General features: G+C 45.6%; 1 protein-coding gene across 1 annotated transcript in view; it reads right to left on the reverse strand.

Annotated features, from left to right (window-relative positions):
• Positions 1-5,783, reverse strand: part of LOC144893586 (uncharacterized) — an 896,812-nt gene extending 891,029 nt beyond the window's left edge. The window contains exons 1-2 of the mRNA XM_078784121.1: positions 4,635-5,783; positions 4,063-4,573 (exon numbers count right to left, since the gene is read on the reverse strand). The gene's annotated coding sequence lies outside the window, so the exon portion shown is untranslated. The remainder of the gene's footprint in view (positions 1-4,062; positions 4,574-4,634) is intronic.
• Between the last annotated feature and the right edge of the window lie 1,042 nt (positions 5,784-6,825).

The raw sequence follows: 6,825 nt of genomic DNA on the forward strand, positions 1-6,825 counted from the left end.
CCTGTTGTAATCCTGGAAAAGCAGCGGCGGCCACAGCAGCAACAACACCCAACAGCCGCTTGGGGCCTGGACGGCGGTTTTGAGCAGGGCCGCGAAGGAACGGCGGCTGCTAAACGCGACGATCGTGCTGCACAATACAACTCCAAGCCATCCTCTCCTTCCAGCCAATTCCTGTCATCATTCCCCGTGTGAGTCTGTCTTTTGTTTGTTCTGTCCTGGGTAGGTAATTAAGCTTGTATAAGGAATTCACTGTGTCACCTGCGTCTCGTGTCCCTGTACATAATCGTGACTGCTCCTTCTTGATTATATGTGTATAATAAATCCAATTACTCTTCTGTCCGTCTTCTCGTCTTATTCCTTTTCCTCTTTGCATTCGGTCGTTTTAGAGTTTTCCAGATTGGGCAGCTGCGGTGCGATACGGCCAAAGTTGGGGGTGAATCGGGTGAGTTGGGGAAGAATCGGGGGAACTGTTAGGTCGCGGTCATACCAACCGCTCGGTCAAATATAACATCTTAACCGCGACAGTAACAATATATATATATATATATATATATATATATATATATATATATATATATGTGAAGAATCAGCTCTTCGTTGCAAAAGAAGTCCACAATAGCCTGGAATGGCGCAGCTTTATTAAAGAACCAACTTATACAGATCCGGAGGAGGCCAAGACATCTATAGCAAGAGCCAGTCTCATGCCACGTCAAGCCTTCCTGAAAACACATTGATTCCCAGTCCATTTATATAGGGACACGTTTTATCAGGAAATCTCCGAGGGAACAAACAACACTGGGAGAGGTTCCTCCCACCGTTATCATTCGGGGGAGTCAGCCCGTCCTTATCATTTGGACCAAATGTTTCTCTGGGCTCCGAGAAAACAGAAATGTAACTCACAATGAGGAGAGTGTATGCTTAGCCAAACAAACCCATATAATTTATGGGTTTGTGTACATGAGTAATCCAAAGCATGTTTATACAGAGTCATGCGTTGCTGAGATTAAAACAAAATATATATGGTTAACGATCATGTCATTCTACTAGCATTACGCTAAAACAAGCGCATGTGGGCGTGGTTTTACGACCAGCCTCGAAAAAAGCACACGTATACAATTTGTTATTTACTTTATGAAATAGCATTTTTAGACATCATATAAATCATAACACATTAGCACCCAACGTCTATAACTGAACTTTAGGCAATAACAAATCTACTACTTGACATTCCTTCCTCTTGTCTCGTCGAGACAAAGTATCTTAAGAGACAACGTGCCACATCGGGCTTTATTGAAAAATAATTGTGTAATGCGGGTATTGAAAAAATAATTGTGTAATGCGGGTATCTCCCAAGGGCATATCGTGCGCCCAAAGCGCCTCGCCCGTGCATTTGGCGAACGTGTCGTGTGGTGCGTGCTCGGAGCCTGAGGGCTCAAAACATGAAAGTTCATTAACGTTTCGGATCCACAACGAAGACGTCTGGTCCAGATGAGGTTCTGCTCCGCCAGAGGGTGCATCACTTCCCCTGCGGAACTGGCTCCCCCCACCCTTTGCAGACGCAGTCCTTGCAGATCTTCGAAGTTAATCAACGGTCATGCCCATGAGGTCCCTCACGTGTTGCTGTTCTGGGGAATACAAAATGTCGTCAGTATCTTGTGTCTCAATTTCCTGGTCAGGGTACAGAGCGTAAAAATCCGAATCCGAATCACTTGAAGCAAAGAGATCCGCAACATGTGGATCAAAGAGATCCGAAACATTTGGATCAAAGAGATCCGAAACATTTGAAGAAAAGAGAGGGACTTCCTTTATGTCAAAGTCTCCCATGGGCGCCTGGTCGGCTTGCGGGTCTAGGATATCCACGTCGGGTCCCTCGACCGCCAGACCCAGTGTCGCAATCAGATCCATAGTTGGGTCGGAAGGGGGCGTGCAGCTGTCAGCTTGTAATACATAAGCAGCGTTAGCCAGTACACGCAAGGGGTTTATAGCACAAGTATCACAGTCATCACATACACCGTTACAGGCAGCAGCCAGTTCCCACATGGGATCCACACAAGTATCACAGTCATTACAAAATTCAATGCAATTTTCTGGAGCGCCGGTCGCAACTGCCTTGTTGAAGGACCCGTTCAGGTCGACGGCCTCTGTGGTCAGAGCCATAGTCGTTGTCGGCGGCTTCTTCACTTTCCATCCTGTAAAATACTTTCTCATACAGAGGAGGACTAGAGATTTCATTAGTGCCCCCCAAATTACTACCCCGATTATCACAGCCAGTGCGGTCAATAACCACTTCACTATGGTGCCCGTCCATCCCTGGAACCAGTCAGTGAGCCAGCTAAATGTATAAGAATTTTCGCGCGCGATCCGATCGATCCAATAGTATGTCATGAGCCGTAGCGGTGTCGTTTGCCACCTTTTCTAGGGCCAAAGCCAATTTGTCTATCCGGAAACTATCCATGACTGTGCCCGCTCCTGGGAAGAAGAAACCAAACACCTTTTCCCATAGACTCCCGTGTAGTTTAGTGGTTCCATCTTCGTTCATGACTGACCTCTTATAACGCCTGTCCAAGGACTTTGGGTCTAGCTCATCCAGTATCTCAACGTCAGGAAGGACTGAACCCAGATAACATGTGCCCCCCCAATTATTTGGTAAATAGGGGTAAGCCTTGTCGCCGCATATAAACATTGTCCCATGGGGTGGGACCAGGTGGGTGGATAAGCACTGGAGTCCCTTTACCACCCCATTAATCCTACTAACCCCCCTAGAGAATGTTATAGCCGTTATGTTGTGGTTGTGTTTATCTTGCAGTACTATTCGTAATGTAATCCCCGAGCTCCCTTGTCCCAGCTTTCCGGGGAGAGTGTAGGCGCATTCTGATTCTCCCATACGCAAGTGGCCGGAACCCTGGAGGCAGACCTTCCCTTTCTGTGGTTTGACCCAGACGGGGGCAGGCCTCTCGGCCACATGGGCAATCATTGACGGGCGATAATTAAATTGTCGATTGCAACTCTTGCCGTTGTCAACCCCTTCTCTTTCCAGCGTGGTGACTAAACATGGGGGATCGATAGGTTGTGAGCAGAGGTCATTGAGGGACAGAGGTAGCACTATCATGTGTATTCCTGTGGTGCCTGCTTGGGGAAAGCGCATGCACGACCAGCAGTGTGTCCTATTTTGAATTGTTGCCACCTCCCTGGCCACTTTCCAATATGTGTTTTCCCCCCTCTTTGGGGCCTTATTCTGGGGGTGTGGCGTGAGTATGTATTCGTTGCATCGTATGTAGTTCTTTTCGCCACCGGCCGCGCCAGGGGTCCAGACGCTGCACCGGACCTGCATAGTCATGCCTTTCTCTAGGCGCGTGCGTGTTTGTAGCTTAAAATCAGGGGTTCCCCATTTGTATCCTGGTTGGGCCAAGGTCTCAATGCTAGCTCGCCCGTCTTCCCGGAACTCTCGTTGCTTTTGTAGTACCATGCCAACGCGTCCAGGCCCTGCCGACAGTGCTAGCCAATTTATGTTCACCCAATTTGTGTGCAGGGCTTTCTGTTCGAAACATGGTAGTGATACTCTTTGTCCCCATGTTACGGTGAGGTGTCGGGTTTCGTTTTCGCATCTATTGGAATCGGAATTTCCCCTAGCTGCTGTCGCTATCAATAGTATTGTACCTATGATTAGGCCCATCCTTACTGTGTTCTGGGGTGTAGTGTCTGGTGCTTGTATGGCCAACTTACAGTGCGTGGCGTGGATCCACGAAGTCTTGCCCTCGCAAAAGACTGCCGTTGGTGTAGTCAGCAACACCTGGACTGGTCCCTTCCACCTTGGTTCCAAGGCGTTCTTGCAGGTGAAGTGCTCCACGAACACCTGGTCTTTTTCCTCTGGTGGAACACCTGATCCACAAGTCTCCTGGGAGCGCCTGGTCTACAGGTCTCCAATTCATAGATTCAATTCATTCAAAAAATAAAAATAAACGAAAATTACTTCAGCGAGAGTTTCAACTAGAATTACCACAAACCAACCACCTTTAACCTCCATTAACACAAACACAAACCACCATTAACCTCGATTAATACAAACAAACCACCATTAACCTCCATGAACCTCCCCCTATTATTTATTTATTTTCACGAATAAACAAATAATAGGAATAACCTGGTCTACTTCCAATTTCAATTCTGGTCAGTTCTGGTGTCTGGTCACACACAATGTTTTCCTCACCCACTGTGATTCGCTCACAATAGATTCTCACTGTTATGTCTGAAATTAAGCTACCCTACTGGGTATTCGTGAAGGGGGTCCATCTTTCCCAACCCCTTCCTTCACACCAGCCACTTCACGTTGTCCACCATACTCACTGAATTGTCATCAATTCTGAAATTCGTCTCATGAAAACACATCCCAGAGTCTAGTGTAACAGCCAGACAAACACATAGACACGCTGAAGACCCCAGGGTACCCATCAAACTAGCTTGTCCCCAGATCAACAACACAGCGAAACATGTAACTTTACTAAAATAATCACTTACTCATAACTAGCTGGATAACTAGCATAACTAGCTCAACACCTGGAACTCATAACTAATACTCATACCACTAATTACTCATAATAACTCATAATTACTTCTGTAATTACTCATGCCAATACTTACTCAAAATAATGTAATATCCCAATCTTCACCCCTTATGCAAATCGAAGCACCCCGGACAACCCACAACCAATATCAACCACTGTAGCCGCCTTCCCCTCCAGGCAGCCACACGCAGCCACATACATCTCCATCCACGTCACACAAGACAACAGCCAACGAGTGTGTCCACCACACAGAAACCTTTGGCAATGCAACAACCGAACTCCCAGACAACCAACAACAAAACCCAATCCATCTCCATGGCTCATCAAGCAGTTCCAACTTAATCCAGCTTCACATACCGATTTCCCCAAAAACTCGTGAAACTTCACCCCCATTTTGGAAAAACCCTGGACTAAACCCTGACACCCTAAATAACTTCAGACCCATCTCCAATCTACCCTTTCTGTCAAAAGTTTTGGAACGTGCTGTGGCCACTCAACTCAAACATCACCACTCTGCCAATAACCTGTATGAAACATCCCAATCCGGATTCTGCTCCAGCCACAGTACTGAAACTGCTCTCCTCAAAATCACCAGCGACCTTTTCTCTCCTCCGATGCCGGCAACCTCAACATTTTCATCCTCCTCACCTCAACGCCTCCTTTGACATCATCAATCACACCATCCTCCTCACCCTGTTTAGACCAGCTTGTGCCTATTAAACCCAAATTAGTTCACCCCCAAGCCTACAAGGACCACCTACAGCACTGCAAAGATGTCCTCTACTCCACCTACTACCCTCAAATTATCCACTCTGGCTCCGGAATCCCAAAAGCACTCTTCTCTACAATAAACAAACTAAATAAACAAACTTTACAACGTGAACAAACTCCTCAGCTCCCTGGATACCACCACCTTGCTCCACACACCTGTTGGTGCACACCTGTGCACTCACACCTGGTGCCACCTGCACCCTCCTTCCTTCCTGGACCATTCATCCAAAGCAAAATTGACAGCATCTACAACAGCTTAATCACCACAATTCACTCCCCCTTAAGGTGTCCCCCAAGGTTCAGTTCTTGGCCCCCTCCTCTTCGTCCTGTACCTATCCCCCCTTGGTCACTTAATCCGTCATGCACCATAGCCAATGCACCATGGTCTCCAATTCCACTGCTTCACCGATGACATCCAGCTTTTTCATCTCCACCAAATCGTGCTCCACCACCACCCACTCTATCCTGACAAACTGCCTAACTGAAATAAAATTCTAGCTTCAGATCAGCTTCCTCGAACTTAACTACGCTAAATCTGAATTAATCTTCATTCCCCCCAACATCGATGGTTTCCCAGTATCCACATCCGGAATCTTGGCATCATCATTGACCAAAACCCTCTCCTTTGAAAAATACACTAAACAGATCATAAAGACCTTAAACCTTAATCATAAAAACTGAAAATGCTTCGCCATGGAATAGTCCACCACTCATGTAAATAATCATAAGAGTTCTGCGAAACATCTCCATCTTTAAAACTTAGCCAACCAAATTTAAACCACATGTTTTCCCCCCAAAAAACAAGTCACATTCTTTGTATATTGCCAACATTGTTCATCGTTTAAGTATCATCCAGACCTAAATTTTTATAAACCATCAACTTGTAGATGCATTTATTTATATCCCATTAACCCAAGAACTCTCAATTGCTTGGTTATATTTTAGTAATGTCATATATCCATATTTCTTTTCCAAATTGTTCCTGATATACACATTAATCCCATCTGTCTTTGTTTCCAGATCAACTCAAATCAGGAAATCAACACAAATCCTTATTACCTCCAATCAATTCAAAATTAAATCAACAATTCAAAACCAGATCGGATCAGCGATCAGAAATCACTTTTCCAATCAACACATTCCAAGCAACAATTCATTCAAAGACCAAGCTTAAAAACACAACTCTCATCTTACTGTGACAAATAAGCAACCAACCTACTTCACACTAAAACAAATAACTTTTCATCACCCCTTTCTTCTCCACCGCCTCTTACATTTAAACAGATCATAATTACTCACTCATACACTGTTGCCCATCACCCAGTTGCCCCAGACCCAAACACAGGTTTGAAATCCCAGTAGGTTGTTCTTCAATCCCAACCATCATGTGATCCCAACATCTCTCCATTTATTTCGTTCCTCATGGGGTTGGTGTTTTATGGCCTTTACCTCTTACCCAATCACACTGCACATTATTCCCCGTCCTTGATGG

The sequence above is a fragment of the Myxine glutinosa genome, chromosome 9 (genome assembly GCF_964187855.1).
Source record: "Myxine glutinosa chromosome 9, kmMyxGlut1.1, whole genome shotgun sequence".
Lineage (NCBI taxonomy): Eukaryota > Metazoa > Chordata > Myxini > Myxiniformes > Myxinidae > Myxine > Myxine glutinosa.